The sequence below is a fragment of the Marmota flaviventris genome, chromosome 3 (genome assembly GCF_047511675.1).
Source record: "Marmota flaviventris isolate mMarFla1 chromosome 3, mMarFla1.hap1, whole genome shotgun sequence".
NCBI classification, from domain to species: Eukaryota; Metazoa; Chordata; class Mammalia; order Rodentia; family Sciuridae; genus Marmota; species Marmota flaviventris.
Window position 1 is genome coordinate 128,477,581 of NC_092500.1, and position 17,074 is coordinate 128,494,654.

The 17,074-nt window shown below is 40.5% G+C and overlaps 1 long non-coding RNA gene across 3 annotated transcripts; it reads left to right on the top strand.

Annotated features, from left to right (window-relative positions):
* The first annotated feature begins 351 nt into the window (after positions 1-351).
* On the top strand, positions 352-16,859 carry LOC114104421 (uncharacterized). Of its 3 annotated transcripts, none has more exons than XR_011706938.1 (5): positions 352-433; positions 1,919-1,985; positions 15,806-15,875; positions 16,318-16,457; positions 16,589-16,859. It is a non-coding gene; the product is annotated as an uncharacterized lncRNA (long non-coding RNA). The 3 variants fall into 3 exon arrangements; XR_011706937.1 differs by having other exon boundaries at positions 16,327-16,457; XR_003584841.2 differs by lacking the exon at positions 16,318-16,457 and having other exon boundaries at positions 16,533-16,859.
* Positions 16,860-17,074: the final 215 nt, after the last annotated feature.

A 17,074-nucleotide genomic window follows, 5' to 3' on the forward strand; every position in this document is an offset into this window, starting at 1 on the left:
TTTTATTGACATGTACGTTTTTAGGCACGTATTTTTAATCTATAATCTTTGTTTTGTAGACTGTAAATTGCAGTTAACATTTCTGAGCAACTAAAATTAATTTTATAAGATTCTACTCTCTGCCCACACACACAAAAAAAATACTTGGATTGAGTTCTGGCAAAGTATCAAAATTGATCACTGATTACAGGTGGTGGGAGACCAAGCCCCCAGTTTTCTTCTCATTTTCTTTCGTTCAATGTGCACCCTTCTCCATTTCCTGTTTAGCTGGAAATGATGGGGAAAAAATATGAAAAACCTTGTTTTTGGTAAAAAGCAAAAGTTGAAGTTATATGATCAAGAACATTTCTGGATGGGTGAGTAGCTACAGACGGAGCATAGAGTTGGATACTTTGTCTTCTGGATTTGAAGAATGAAATCCACTGACATAAAGGTAAGAGTAAAGTAACAGATTTATTAGAGTAATAGAAAGCAAGAAAGCAGAGCTCCTAAAAGGGAGGGGTCCCAAGAAAGGGATACCAGAGAGTGGCTAATGCGTAGGTTCATATCAATCTACAGAATTAAGGGAGCTAGACTCTCACCCAGTCCTGGGTAAGGCACTCAGTATTCAGGAATGTTTTATGCATTCTTTGGTCCATTCAAGTTACTGTGCCCCCTTTTTTGCTTGGGGGTCCAAGTACAAAACAGCAGATGTTTCACTATCAATTTTTTCTGCTTTAATGGGAGTCAGCCTGACCCTTGATGAGGCCAGGCATTTATCTAGAGTTTCTTAGCCCTGCTGAATAGAAATCTGGCCTAAGGAGCCCAACTTTCCTGCCTGTCCATTTTAACCCTTTCTCCTACCTCAGTTACTTTATTTGTTGGACTGGAGAATGAATTTAGGGGTACTTTACCACTGAGCTATATCCACAGCCCTTTTTTTTTTTCCTTTTGAGACAGTGTCTCACATTGCAGAGGCTAGTCAGACTCCTGTCTCAGTCAGTCTCGTGCACTGCTGGGATTTTAGGTGGGCACTATTGCGCTGGGCCACAACACTTTATTGAAGTGGTTCTCAACTGTGTGGTCTTGAGACAGTATCAACAGCACCTGGTTAACTTGTTTGATATGCAGATTCTTTTCTTTCTTTCTTTTGATTGGAAGGGATTGAACCCAGGGGCACTTAACCACTGGGTTCATCCCCAATGCTGCGTTTTTGTTTTACTCCCCCCTTCTCCCCCCACAGGAACTCACTCAGTTGCTTAGGGATTCACTAAATTGCTGAGGATGATAAAGAAAAAATAAATTATGGCATTTGCAGGAAAATGGATGGAACTAGAGATCACCATGTTTGGTGAATTAAGTCAAACTCAGTTGATCAAGGTGTATATTTTGTCTCATGTGTAGAAGCTAGAGAAGAAAAAGGAAAATAAAGTTGGGGATGGATCTCAGTAGAGGAAAGGGAACTAGGAGTGGGAAGTGAGGAGGAAGAGGGGAATTGCTGAGGAATGATTGGCCAAATCCTATGGTTATATTGTGTGTATGTATGAGTATGTAACACCAAACTCCATCAATTATGTACAACTATAATATGCCAATAAAAAAAGCAAGGAAAAAAAAGAAATAAAATCTTACCCCAAATATAGGAAAATACTTTTTAAAAGCAACTAAGACATTCAGGGAAATCATTGAAATCTAATGTTTTATATTTGACACAATATAATTATTACTAGTTTTTTCTATAAAATATTATATATGCTTACATGTCAAATAAAATGTTTAATTTTCATTCAATGTAGTTTGTTTGAAAACAGTAATATATTTGGTATTATGTCCAGTCCATAATAAAATCTTCACGTTTTTGAATGTATGAATAAATCAACTATGTTTTTTAATAATTTTTTTTGAGAGAGAGTGAGTTTTTTTAATATTTATTTTTCAGTTTTCCGCAGACACAACATCTTTTTGTATGTAGTGTTGAGGATCGAACCCGGCCGCACGCATGCCAGGTGAGCATGCTACCGCTTGAGACACATCCCCAGGCCCGAATAAATCAAATATTAAAAAAAAAAAAAGGGTGGTGCTGGGGTTATGGCTCAGTGATAGAGCGCTTGCCTAGCACGTTTGAGGCCCTGGGTTCGATCCTCAGCACCACATAAAAATAAATAATAAAGATATTGTGCTCAACTATAAAATAAACATAAAAAAAGGAAATAGCTGAGCTGGTTTTGAATTTTCCATCCTCCTGCCTCAGCCTCCCCAGTCATTGGGATCACTGGTGTGTGCCATCAGCCCTGCTGATATGCAAATTCTTAAACTCTAACCCAGATGCACTGAATGAAAGACTGTGGTTCAGCCTTCAGCATTTTAACTAGCCTCCTAGCTGATCCTGCTAAGGTTTAAGCTGCACTGCTTTACAGTATTGTGAATTTTGTACCTGTTATTCTACTCTCATCTTTCCTCCCTCTTGTTCTGAGACCCTCCCTATGTCAGGGTCTGAGAATTCCAGGGGAGAAGTAAGAGCAAAAATCCAATTGCAGGAGGTTTAGAATTATGAGGCAAGACAGCAAAAATGGCTGAAGTTGACTCTTATTCTCCCCGCTGGGAATGTAGTTCAATGGTAGAACACTTACTGTGTGTGAGTCTCTGGATTCCTTCCCCAACATGCCAAAAAAAAAAAGAACAAGTTTTGTCCTGATGGAACATGCATTTGTTGTCTACGCACAACAAATCTTTCATCCAGAACATAGGGGCAAGTAGTGATGAGTATTGCAGAGAGATAAACCCTGGTAGGTGGGAGAGGGGGGCAAATATTTTGAAAATTTTACCGAGACACACAGCTAATGAATTACTAACATGCCCCCCATTGCTTTCCAAGGAAGGTTATTGGGATGGTGAACCTGGTGGCCTGGGTCTCTTGTCTCTCTCCTCCTTCCCCCTTTGTGTGAACACAGCCCCCATGTAATAGTGTCCACTTTATGCTTTGAGTATAGTCCATGCTGCTCTGCCACTGTGACTTATTTTTAAAACAGGCACGTTTCTCTTCCTCTCTCCCTCCTCCTCCCTGATCTCTCCCCTGACTAATCTCAGAGAAAATAGGATTGCCTTTCTTCCCCATCCCAGGCAATGTTATCTGTTCTTGAGAACAGATAACACACCACCACAGGAACAAAGTAAACCAGACTTTGGGGATGGCCCCTGAAGACCTCAGAAGTGACTGTCTCCCAAATTAATAATAAATTAAACTCCAGAGAGAAGAGGTGGGATGTAGCCTTTGAATCACCTCCTTAAAAGTCCCCCTGTTCCTCTTGCTGGGCAGAAAGCTCAGGAGTCCCCTGTACTTTTCCTTTGCTAGCAAAGCAATACATTTTTTTTCTTTCTCTCAAAACTGTGTCCTCGTTGTTGGATTGGCATGGGTGACAGGACTGAGCTTTTGGTAACACACACACCCACGGACTGCCTTAGCACTCATTCTCAATGCCCCTCCTCCACAATCCACTCCTGCATAGTGCTGTTTGAACCAAGTGGATTTGAATAGGCTGAGATTGGCCTCCAACTTCCCATACTCAGCCTCCTGAGTCACTGGGATTACAGGCCTGTGCAACTGCACCAGTTGATAATGTCTTAATTTTTGAAATTCCACATGAAAAATATTAATCCTAGGGGGTAAAATCCTGCCTCTTGTTATTATCACCTCCAATCCCCCAACCCAACCCCAACTTGGAAATCAAACCCAGGGCCTCCTGCATTCTAAGCAAGCATTATATCTCTGAGCTTTATCCCCAAACCTCTTATAATATAATAGCTTAGTACAAAACATTTAGGGACCCTATACTATATCACAGCCCACTAAAGAGGCGTGTGCTGGACGGAGTAGGGGTTCTGATCAGAAGACAGAAGTATAAACCTGGCATGGTGGTGCATGCCTATAATCCCTGCAGTTCAAGAGGCTGAAGCAGGAAAGCACAGGTTCAAACCCAGCCTCAACAATTTAGGGAGCCACTAAGCCATTTAGCAAGAACTTGTCTCAAAATTAAAAATAAAAAGGGCTGAGGATATGGTTCAGTTGTTAAGTGCCTGAGTTCAATTGCCTATAATCCTAGCAATTTGGGAACTTGAGGCAGGTGGGTGGCATTGAGAGGAGATAGAAATGTTAGGCAAACAGGATCAAGGGTGTACCCCACACCCCCAGCAGTTAACAAATGGAGTAGACAGATCAGGACCAGTGACCCCACTGGAGACTGAAAGTATGCAACAGAAACTTGAGCCAATTCCTGAGTGAAAGGGTGTGATCAATATCCTTATTGGTCAGGGGCACATAAATACCAGGAGCCCTGATGTGACTGGACTCAAAAAACCACTTTTTAAAAATCTCTAGCCCCTGGTCTTTAAGGCTACCTAACTCCCCTCTAACATTATTATATAAACTCCTAGACAAGCATGGTAGCACATGCCTGTAATCTCAGCAACTCAGACGACTGAGTCAGGAGGACCCTGAGTTAAAAGCCAGCCTCAGCAATTTAGCAAAGTCATAAGCGACTCAGTTGAGACCCTGTCTCAAAACATAAAAAGGGCTGGGGTTATGGCTCAGTGGTTAAGCGCCCTGGGTTCAATCCCTGATGCCAAAAAACAAATAAACTTCTAGACAATAGCCACCCTGCAGCAACTCTCCTTGGGACTCCCTCCTCCTATGGAAGCTTGGCTTCCTTTCTAATACTTGATTAAATCCTGTTACTTTGCTCTCACCCTTCCTGTTCATGAATCTCATTCTTCAGATTCAAAAGACAGAGAACCATCACAAACACTCCCATCTCATTATGTTCAAGGCCCACCTGGGTAACTTAGTGAGATCCTGTCTCAAAATAAAAATTAAAAGTGCTGGGGATGCAGCTCAATGTACAGTAGCAGTGGGTTCAATCCCCAGTACTGGAGGAAAAAATAAACCATATACACATAATAAATGAGGATGTAAAATGTAAAACAAGTTGCAGTTCCTTCCTATCACCATATTTAGCACTGAGCTACATCTCCAGGGCCCTTTTTATTTTTTTATTTTGAGACAGGGTCTCATTAAGTTGTTCAGGTGAGGCTGACATAGAATTTATGATCCTCCTGCCTTAGCCTCCTGAGTTGCTAGGAGGCACATGCCCAGTTATGATAACAGGTTTTTGTTTTTTTTTTTAAAGAGAGAGAGAGAATTTTTTTGTCCCGTCCGGCAGGACACATCAACGTGGGCAGCGAACCTAGGTGGGGAGGAATGAAGGGACAAGAGACACGAAAGGTGACAGCAAGACAAAAGTTCTGATCAAGCTGCAAACTTTTATTGTTCACACAGGGGTATTTATATGCTGGGGATGGGGAAGCTCTCTAATCAACAATTGCTGGATGTGGGTGGTAAAACTGCCAGGTGCAAGATGTCTGATGATCCTGATAACCGCAGGATGTTCCAGGGAGATAGGTGGCTGCAGGATGCCTCCCAGGCAGGATGTCTCCCAGGGGGCTGTCAGGCTAATCTTTGAAGGAGAATTTCCTTCTAGTCCCTGACATCTCCCCCTTTCTTATATAAAATATTTGACCATACTTTACCGGCCATGTTTTTAGGGGGTGATAGAGGCTCTGTTCCTCTAGAAGGCCTTAGAATATCTCCTGATCCGAGCGAGCGTCTTCACTAGGAGATTTCATGGTGGCCTTGGCATGTTTTTGGAGGAGACGGCTTTGAGGGGGGAGCATGCCAACCGCCATGCACCAGAGCTTGTCACTCAGAGGTCTTGGGTTTTGGGATCCGTGGATCCATCCTCCTGCAGTCCTTCCTGCACCCTCTGTCATTATGGCCTAACGTCCTCACTCCATGGGTGAGTCCTCCCCCAAGCGGAGGGGCCCATGGAGGAGCGAACCCTTATGGCAAGGGCAGAAGATGATTGGTCAGAGCTGTTACTTATACTTTTATATAAGAAAGAGAGATCTGTGGGGATGTAAACTTAAGAAATAAGCCTGAGAGAAGGGTAGAACATCCTTTTAAATGTTGGCAGCGCGGTCTTCCATCTCCAGATGATGATAGTGAACCTGTATGGGCTTAGAGGCCAAAATATTAATCTGTTCTTTAATAAATTGTACCAGCCTGTTTATAATGCAGGGTCCTATGGACACCATTAAAAGTAAACCCAACAAAGGGCCTAATAGTGGAAGAAGGTAGGGTAAAAATCCATTAAGCCCAGTCCAGAGGGGATTTTCAAATAGTTCCCTTCTTGTCTTTTCTAGATCTTCTTGAAGCTGCTTAATTTTAGTGCGTACTATGCCTGATTTATTGGCATAAAAGCAGCATCTTTCCCCTAAGGCCAAGCAAATACCTCCCTGGTTAGCTGTCAGCAAATCTAAGCCTCGTCTGTTTTGAAGGACCACTTCTGCCAGGGAGTCTATTTGGTCCTGTAAATCTTTAATAGTTCCTGATAGAGTTTGTACATCATCTATAAGTTGTTGAGATAGGCGACGGTAAGAGTGTATAGCCGTGCCTAAGCCAGCTGTACCTGTGCCCACAGCAGCTGTTATTCCAAGGCTGGCAAGGAGTGGTAAGGCCTGTATTGCCCGCCTGTGTCTTTTGACTAAGGTGTCTAGGCTAGGAATGGGTAGAGGTTCATCTCCTGGGACAATAGTTATATCAGGGAGTAATAAGGCAAGAACACAGCCACCGGTCCAATTCGCTGGAAGCCTGGGGAAGGCTGAGTTTCCTCCACACATAAAAACTGTGCCATTGGGGGGACAAAGAGATGGGGTGGGTGAGGAATAATTTTTTACTGTTGAGCAATTTCCAAAGGAAGTAACTCCAACATCAATATCATAGGTATTATTCTGCATCGCGCCTAAAAGACATGATGTAAAAGTGCCTATAAGCTGTACTTTAAAAGGAAATCCAGGTTGGCATGTATTATCATTGTCTATGATAGAATTAGTAGTAACTGCCATAGGCATGATTGCCCCTGTTGTCATGCAGAGCCAGCAATCACCAGCAAGGGTGGGGTTGGAATTATTAAGCAAGGAGAAGGTAGTTTCCAAAATATCTAATGTATTGGTATCTAAATCTGGGAGCTGGGATTTAGGCAGCATTAAGGGATGATATGTGAGCTCAGGGATTTGGGGTTTCAAAAGTTTGATTATCTGAAGATGCTTCACAGCATCAGTGGGTCCTCCACCATCAGAGACCTCTGTAGGGGCCTTAATGGGCCAGCAGGATGGTTTACCAACAGTGCCTTGGCATCCAGCTGACTGTAACTTGGTATATATGCCTTCTCCTCCCCGGTCAAAGAGGAGGAGGGTATAATGAATAGTGGTCCCCTCTGCTGCATGAGTTTTAGTTAGGGTGGCTTCAAAAACTTGTTCTCCCTGCTTGTTAACACAAATTGAGGCTGACGCATAACAAGAGACATGCATCGCCTGGGTATGCGTACAAGTTGCAGAACAATTTTGGAGAGCTTTACTTGTACTGGGGGGAATAGTCTTTGGCTTGTTAACACATACCCATTTAGGCTGATGAACTCAACCTCGGCATGGAGGTAAGCCACCTTAGTCACGCAGTCAGCAATCTGGGTCCAACTAGTGGGAGCCTGAGTCCAAGATCTTCCCTTGCATTCACAGGGGGGGCCAAAAAGGTACTCCCTGATGTTGGAAGGTGGAGGGCTAAGGCCTCCGTATACAAACCTGTTCAGCAGAAGTGCCTTAAGCAGGATCCTCACACAGATTGTTGGCTGCATCTGCAAAAGAGGAAAATTTGTCCTCAGGGGGAGGGTCTCCGTCCCTGGGTTGAGATAAGTCATTAACCTGTTTAACCAGGCGTTCTGGTAACCATCTTGGGGCTGCTTGCTCTTGGTCCAAAACACAAGCTGAGTCTCGTCCCCAGATGAGAACAGGATCTGGGCCTTTCCATTTATTTGTAAGGGGATCGCGCCACATTACAGGTGGGCGAACAGAATTGGACTAGGGATGCCAGTGTCTGTCTGCGGCCGAATGGCCTTCACTGTCTAGGGTAAGAAAATTAAGGGCAAATAATGCATGGTTAAGGCGATCCCAAAATCTATATTTTAGAATATTATCCTTTAAATAGGTATCTCTTAATTGTCTTTAAAAAATATGATTAAGGTTATTTCCTGTGTAGGGAGCAGTATATAAATCTTACTGTATTTTTTATGGACAATAGATCTAGTCAGAGAACTTATATAATATCAATGAATTTTTTTTTTTAAGTTTGTAACCTTTATTGTTTAAAATTAATATATAACTTTAATTTGGAGAACCTTAATCTTGATAAAATGTTGTGTTTGGTTTTTTTTTTTTTTTTAATTTTATGATTATCTAACAAACAAAATATGTAAAAATTAGTATCACAGTGTCTTAGAATCAATTAATTTTAGTCTCTAAGGGCAATTGTTAAAATCGGATTTAAGTTAGTAGTTCAATATACTTAAATGTTTAATCAACAATGTGAATTTATTTACCAAAATTAATCTTTGTCTTAAACAGTAAGAATTATTAGGCAATAAGGATCTTTCTTTAAAGAAATAAACTTACATTTTAATAGGTGCTTATCATGTCAAAATATGGACAAAATCTTAGCTCACATTAGTATAGTTAAACTAGGAAAAATAGCCTGAAATACCCTTAAATTAATTATAGTCAGTGTAGTATATATAAATCTCTTTTTTAATCTTTCTAACTTTTTACATCATCTGTTTAGATAACAATATAAAAATCTTTTTTACTTAGGAAAATACTTTTATCATTGAAATATGAATATAAAGACCTTGTTTTACCCAAAGATGATTTCTTTCTTTTTAGGATCCATGTGTGCTTTTTCTTTGTTGAAGCATCCTTTTCTTTTAGAAATTTTTTTTTTTTTTTTTTTGTTATACTTGGAACAATTTCTGAAAACCTTAGAATCTATAAACAAATTATTGTACTTTGATAAGAAATATCAATGAAAATATAGTTAAAATCCTTAGATATTTTGTAGACATAATTATAATTATCATCTTATGAGTTTGAACAGTAACTTGAAGATTGTATTTTTACTTAAAAGCAAATTTATAGTAAACACATTTATCTCAAATATCTGTAACTGAAAAGGCAGAGTATCTGATAAATGTAATACAAAACATAAATTATGGGTTTTCTGTTGAAGAAAAACAATTAGGCAAATATATATTAACTAATCAATTAGGCATGTGCTAATTATTTTATAGATTAACAAATATAGATTATCTAAATATCTTAAAAATATATATATTAAGAATAAGAACATAACTTATAATTGTATTAATTTTATGTAACCACGTGGTTTTAAAATATTTGGATCCATTTTAATTTATTTTTAACTAGGAGTGCACTCTTCTATGTGACGTCACTTAATGTAACTGAAATAAAATCCTTGTTGAGTATACATATTTATTTTTTATAGTTAGGAATGAGAATAAGGATTTTTTGGTCATCACAGGAACATTGCCGGCTTTGTTCCTGTGGCGAGCAAATGCATCCTCATAACCTCCAAAATTAAAAGTAAAATATAAAGAAGCATGTTTGATCTCTCATCAATAGAACATTATTTAGTAACACAACTATAGAGAAAAGTCAGGTTATTTAACTCAGAACTAACTTAAATTTAGGGCTGCAACATAGAAACCTGTGGAATTAAATTTTGTCTGAAAAAGATATCTTTCGTTAGCATTTACAGGTAGGCATTCTTAAAAATACAGGCTCTGAACAGCTCCGGTAGAAATCTGAAACACAGTAGTACAGGTTAGTGGCTGGAAGGCGGGACTAGAAGTCCCGTCTGAGTGACTGTGGAAGAACCAATCGGAAGCCCGCGAAAGTGTGGGAGGTGGGACCAGGAAGCCTGCTCTTCCTGCCAGTCACCCCATTGTTACCATGGTGATGCAAACAACATGGAGTCTGCTGCCCATTTTCGGGGCAAAAGTTTTCCTAGCCGATTGCATTTTGATTGATTTTGTCTGCATTTTCCCCCGCCTGGCCAAGATCTTACTGCGGTAGCAGCTTGTTCTGTCTCTGCTGACCTGCGGTTGCAGCTTGTGTACATCCTGCACTTTTTTCTGTGGCACGTGGGTGCTCCAAAGGTTTTTTAGCAGCAAATGCTAGCATTACCATCAGATCTTAAGTTAGTCTGTGTTTGGCATTTAGGTCAAGTAATTCAAGGGTTAAAAGCATTGCTGGCCGCAGGGGCTAGGACCCCATAGCGAGCAGCAGCGGCTAAAGTCTCTTGTCCCCAGCGGCTGAGTTACAGCCATTCTGATTCATAGGACAATCATGTAGTAAAAAGGTCCGTACATACTTTCTGAGTATTGACAAAAACAATAGAAAATTGAAACTTATTTCTCTCCAGGTAAACATCACATTTTCTCTCCCTTTTTTTCACTCTCTTAGCACAAACTTCTAGAACATAAAGGCCAAAAAATATCTCTCTTTTTTTTTTTTAAGCTTTTTTTTTTTTTTTTTTAATTAATTAGGTTCCAGTAAGAAAAGGTGGGAACAGGCACCTTTTCTGGGCCAAAGGATTCATAATAATCTTTTAAACAGTCTCCTACTCTAAGCCATCTTTTACCATCGATGGTCCCTTCAAGGGGAAACCATGGACACAATTCTCCTATGTATGAAAAGAATAATTTTAAGTCCTTTTTCTTAACACACGCCCCCCGTGTCTTGAGGGCCTCCTTGAGGCCTGACAAAAACAACTCATGTGACGAAACTGCTTGTCCCATGGTGGGTCACTCACCTTGCGTCGTCCTCACTCTCCTCCTGGATCTGTCTCTCGGTCGTGTCTGCCGAGGCGATCTCGCGCTCCCGCTTGGCCAAGTCTTCCCGGAGGACGGCGTTCCCCCTCAGTCAAAGGCTTGAGCCCCACGTTGGGCGCCAAATGTCCCGTCCGGCAGGACACATCAACGTGGGCAGCGAACCTAGGTGGGGAGGAATGAAGGGACAAGAGACACGAAAGGTGACAGCAAGACAAAAGTTCTGATCAAGCTGCAAACTTTTATTGTTCACACAGGGGTATTTATATGCTGGGGATGGGGAAGCTCTCTAATCAACAATTGCTGGATGTGGGTGGTAAAACTGCCAGGTGCAAGATGTCTGATGATCCTGATAACCGCAGGATGTTCCAGGGAGATAGGTGGCTGCAGGATGCCTCCCAGGCAGGATGTCTCCCAGGGGGCTGTCAGGCTAATCTTTGAAGGAGAATTTCCTTCTAGTCCCTGACATTTTTTAATATTTTTTTTGTTGTTTTTGGTGGACACAACATCTTTATTTTTATGTGATGCTGAAGATTGAACCCAGCACCCCCCCCCCCCCCCCCCCCCCGCGCATGCCAGGCAAGGGCGATACCACTTGAGCCACATCCCAAGCCTGATAACAGTTTTTAATGCCCAATCTCTCCAAATCCCAGTTTTTTAAAGTTTGACCTTTGCTTGCTTGCTTTCTTCTTTCTATCTTTCTTCTTTCCTTCCTTCCTTCTTTTCTTTTTTTCTTCTTGAGGGGGAACAAACACAGGGGCTCAGGCATGTTAAGCAGGGCTGAACTACATCCCCAGCCTTGATCTCTGAATTTTGTCCTCTTTTTAATGTCAGCAGTCCCAGTCCATTACATCCTGTTGCATCAAGTTCCCTTCATCTTTACTAGAAATATTGTCCATATAACAGCTTCTCAACTAGCTGGGATTATAGAAATGACCTGCTTAATCTGGCTCATTTGTTGCTTCTTAGCCTCAACTGTCTTGTATAAGTCAGTCTATCTGTATGCACGTACACATGTAATTTTGCAGAGCATGAGATTTTTCAGAAGTCATATGTGATAAACTGAACAATGATTCTGCAAAGATAACCACATCTTCATCCCTGGAACCTGTAAACATGTTATTTTACATGAGAAAAAAGGTAACTTGCTGATATGATTAAGAATCCTGTCTAGCCACTCAAGAAGGTGAGGCAGGAGGATGGCAAGTTCAAGGCCAGCCAAGGCAATTTAGCAAGATCCTGTTGTCGAAATGAAATCTTGGTCCTTGTCCCTGATGCCAATCCAATAATGAGGACACCATTTTGAGAAAAAGGATAAAGAAATTTTATTGCTTTGTTAGCAAAGGAGAAACACAGGGGACTCCTGTCCCAAAGGCTTTGATTTTCCCCATCATTAGGAACAGGGGACTTTTAAAGAGGTGACTCAAAGGCTTCATTCCACATGTTCTCTGTTGGAATTGTAAATCAGTTGTTAATTTGGGAGATAGTCATTTCTGAGATCTTCTGGTTTCATCCCCAAAGTTTGGATTACTTCATTCCTATTGTGGGTATGTATGCAGGGAGTGATAACTGCCTAGGATGGAGAAGAAAGGCAATACTGTTTCCCGAGATTAGGGAGGGGAGAGATTAGGAAGGAGCAGGAGGAGAGAAGGAAACATGCCCAATTTAAAAATAAACTGCAGTGGGCTGGGGATGTGGCTCAAGCAGTAGCGCGCTCCCCTGGCATACATGCAGCCCGGGTTGGATCCTCAGCACCACATACAAACAAAGATGTTGTGTCTGCCGAAAACTAAAAAAATAAATAAATATTAAAATTCTCTCTCTCTCTCTTTAAAAAAAAAAAAAAAAAAAGCAGCCGCAGGAATCCACGGTCACCAGTTTAAAAAAAAAAATAAGCTGCAGTGGTAGAGCGGCAAGGGTTATATTCAAAGCACAAGTAGGCCACTGTTACACTGTCTCAAAAGTAAAATAGAGCCAGGCACAGTGGCACACAGCTGTAATCTCAGCAACTCAGGAGGCTGAGGCAGGAAGATCACAAGCTTAAGGCCAGCCTCAGTAATTTAGCAAGGCCTAAAGCAATTTAGTGAGACCCTGCCTCAACATAAAATAAAAGGTTTGGGATGTGGCTCAGTGGTAAAATGCCTCTGGGTTCAATCTGCAGTACTGGGAAAAAAAGAAAAAAAAAGAATTTTGGGAGATTATTCTGGATTACCTAAATGAATCTAGGTACCTAGATAAGAACAAGATTCTAAAGGAAGGCAAGAGGGATCAGATAGAGAAAAGACCACATGACAACAAAATCAGAGGGAGAGGAAGGCTTGGTGGCACACACCTATAATCCTAGCTATTCAAAAGACTAAGGCAGGTGGATTGCAAGTTCAAAGCCAGCCTATGTAACTTAATGAGACTGTCTCAAAATAAAAAATAAAAAGGGCTGGGGATGTAACTCAATGGTAGATTAACCCTGAGTTCAATCCCCAGAAGAAGAAGAGAGAGAGAGAGAGAGAGAGAGAGAGAAAGGAAGGAAGAAGGAAGAAAGAAAAAGAAGTAGTTTAGAAAAAAATGCCACTAGTAAGTACAGTGGCATTCATAGTTTTGCCATATACTACAAAATATATATCCAGTAACAGGTAGAGATAATTATTAGCTAAGACATTTGAGGGAGGGCTGGGGATGTACCTTAGTGTTAGAAGGCATCCCTGGTCTCTCAAAAACAAAAAGAAAAGTTTCAGGGATTTCCTATACTATTGTAGTGGGGTTTTTTGTTTGTTTGTTTGGTGTGTGTGTGTGTGTGTGTGTGTGTGTGTTTCTGAGGATTAGAACTAAGAGCCTTTTGCATGTAAGGCAAGCACTCTACCAACTGAGCTATATCCCCAGCCTCTAGTTTCTTCTTAATGCTGATTGGGATCCACAAAGTTTATTTTATTCTTCATTAATGAATTGCAACAAAGTTTGAAAAACATGAGTTTAAAGGCTTGCCTAGAGCAAAGATGAGGTATCCTAAATACCTGATAAGTTAATTAGTTAATAAAATCCCTTGGACTTGAATATTTCATGTTCTCTCTAACCGAGTTACAATATTCAGAAGGAATAGGTATTTTTTTTTTCAAGATTTTTTTTTTTTTTGCTAGTTTCTTCCTTTCCCTTAACACTTGTAAATTCTGTCACTAGTTTTCTTTTGCTTTCTTTCTTTTTTCTTCCTTTTTGAGAGAGGGTCTTGCTATGTTGCTTAGGCTGGTCTCAAACTTCTGGGCTAAAGTGATTCTCCCACATTAGTCTCTGGGAGTAGCTGGGACTAAAAGTGGGCACCCAGCTGTCAGTCACTAGTTTTGAAATAGCAAAGATAAACTTGGAGTTCCTCAGTCACAAAAAAGAGGACAAACAGTAACACTAAGAGTAAATGTAATGAGCAACATCTTTTTTATTCTCTTTGGACCCTCTTAAATGAGAATATCTTTCAGAATTGCTTATCCAAGAGTGCAAGACTTATAAAACATTCTTATCCAAGGCAATAGAAATGACCTGCCAATCCTTATCAACTGTGTATTTAAGGAAAAAAGAACAACTTTTTGTTTTCCTTGCTCCTAAGACATTAAGCGTAGTATTTTAGATAAAATGGATAGCTAAGACACTTAAGCTCTAATATTTTATTATCTTCAACTTTGAAGAAATCGGAGTCACAAATCTAACATCCAGAAGAAAAGTTATTCAGAGACATTTATTAGTTTTAAGTTGACATTCAAGAAACTACTGCTAAATCGAAACTTAGAAAACATTACATGTAAAATTTTATAATGTAGCCAGGCACAGTGGCTCCAGAGGCTGAGGCAGGAGGATCCCAAGTTAAAAGCCAGACTCAGCAAAGGCAAGGCACTAAGCAACTCAGTGAGACCTTGTCTCTAAATAAAATACAAACTAGTGCTGAGGATGGCTCAGTGGTCCAGTGCCCCTGAGTTCAATCCCTGGTACCCACCACCCCAAAAAAATTTATATTGTAATACTATTTCATCTTTTACCTGATGTGTTTTATGTTTTTAGGTGTACTGGGGATTAAACCTCAGACCTTACATATGCTAGGCAAGTACCCTACCACTGAGCTACATTCCTAGCCCTATCTATAAAAATAGGTTACCTAATTTTAATTTACAAAGTTACTTAACAATGTGTTAATTTTTTTCTTTTTGCTTTCTTTTTTTTTGGGGGGGGTAGTTTTTGTTTTCGTTTTTATGTGGTACTAGGAATTGAATCAAGGGCCTTGCACTGCTAGGCAAGAGCTCTGACACTGAGTTAAGCTATATCCCTAGCCCAAATATTTTTTAAATGGAATATTAACAATTGCTGTATGATTATATTTGTTTTTATTCCTGGATTAGTTTTCACAAATGCCTAATACTTTGAGATAGGCTATCTTGATTATGAAAGTCTTCTGAATATGTGAATTTATAAAGTAAAGATAGTGATTTCCTTGATAATATTAACTAGTCCCAAATTTAAAACTCCATTATAAAAAGTAAAACCTGATAATGCCAATATTCTATATTAGTGATTATTGGGCTGGGTGTGGTGGCACATGCCTGTAATCCCAGCTACTTGAGAATCTGAGGTAAGAGAATTTAAAGTTTGAGGCAAGCCTCAGCAATTTATAGAAGCCCTGAGCCACTTAGCAGAACCCTGTCTCAAAAAACAAAAAGCTATGGATGTAGCTCAGTGGTAAAGCTCCCTGGGTTCAATTCTCAGTGCCAAAAAGAAAAAAATATTTTTCAGAAGTTCTTGAACAAGTATCCAAATATTAATTAATCCATTTATTTGTCGAGTAAATGATGTAACTGAGGGGAAACCTAAATAAACCCTCTAGCTTTACTTACTTTTAGTTGACTGTAGAAATCACTAATTTTTCCAGGCATGGTAGTGTACTCCTGTAATCCCAGTCTTAGGTAGTATCTAGCAACAAGCAATGAAATGCATGGCAAGATCACAAATGTTCTTTAAATTACTTTATTTATTTATTTATTTATTTAAATATTTTATTTACATTTTAGTTTTCGGCAGACACAACATCTTTCTTTGTATGTGGTGCTGAGGATCGAACCTGGGCCGCACCCATGCCAGGTGAGCGCGCTACCGCTTGAGCCACATCCCCAGCCCCTTTAAATTACTTTAGAGTCTTCTTTAAACTACTTTCGAAGTAGATGAGAAAGCAAAAGTTGGTAGTTAATTTGTAGAAAAAACATAAAAACAAATGAGTTAGTGGGAAAATACATCAAAAGAAAAGGATTAATGGAACTAAATGTGACAGGGTTCACCGAGGTTGATGCAAAGCTAGGAATGATGGCTAGAAGGGTCTCTATTTGTCTGGGAAGGAAGATTCCTTTAATACTGCAGGCCCATTAAGGTGACTTCTGACCAGATATTGACCTTGAAAGAATTCCCCACGCAAAGACACTTCGCGGGGAGAATTCCAATTTTATTGCAAAAAGCTGTGTGCTTATATAGAACTAAGGGGGAGATGGTAGGGCTTAGATAAATGGCAGGCAACCCGTTTATTGGCAAGTTCTTTCAGATATCAGCTCCGGAGCCCAGGAATTAGTTCTCATTGGGGCTAAGGTTCCCCGCCAGTGAGATTTGAAATTGGCGCCGGCGGGAGAGTTCACACAGGCGGGAACTTTTCGCGCCACTGCAGAAAAGAAGAAGGTAGGAAGAAGTCCTTAGGCGCCATGTTGGGGTTTTTCTCTGGGGTATGGCTGCCGTTTATACTTTTCCCAACAGACCTCAGTGCCCATATTAACATGGGATTGACTTGTAAATGGAGTCCCTCCAAACAGGATGGCCACCATGACAGTTCTGGAGGAGGACCAACTAAAGTAAAAAATTCTACCACCCACACATGAAGGAGGAGTTGAAGGTGGTCCCCAGTTCTCCTGGTAAACATCAAACAGTAATAAATTTTGAGTCAGCGTTGTCTCCTATGTTACTCTCTGCTCACCCAGAGACGGCACACTTTCTGGAGAGTGCTCTCTGCTTAAGCTTCACTTTGCTTTTACTATACTTTCACCTCACTTCACTTTCATTTATAATAAAGTTCTCTTGCATGGCTTTTTGTGTCGGACTTTAAATTTCGTGTTTTTTTTTTCCTCGCTGTTTGGAGTTTATTTTTGCTTGGAGCAAGGCACAGTTATGGGAGTCAAGAAAGCCCACTGTGGCTTGGAGAGGGGGTCTCTTGCCTGGTGCCTGTCATCTCCTGTGGAAGAACCAAGGTGGTCTTTGCTTGCTGCAGCCTGCCTAGCCTACCCCTTAGCATGGGTAGAATT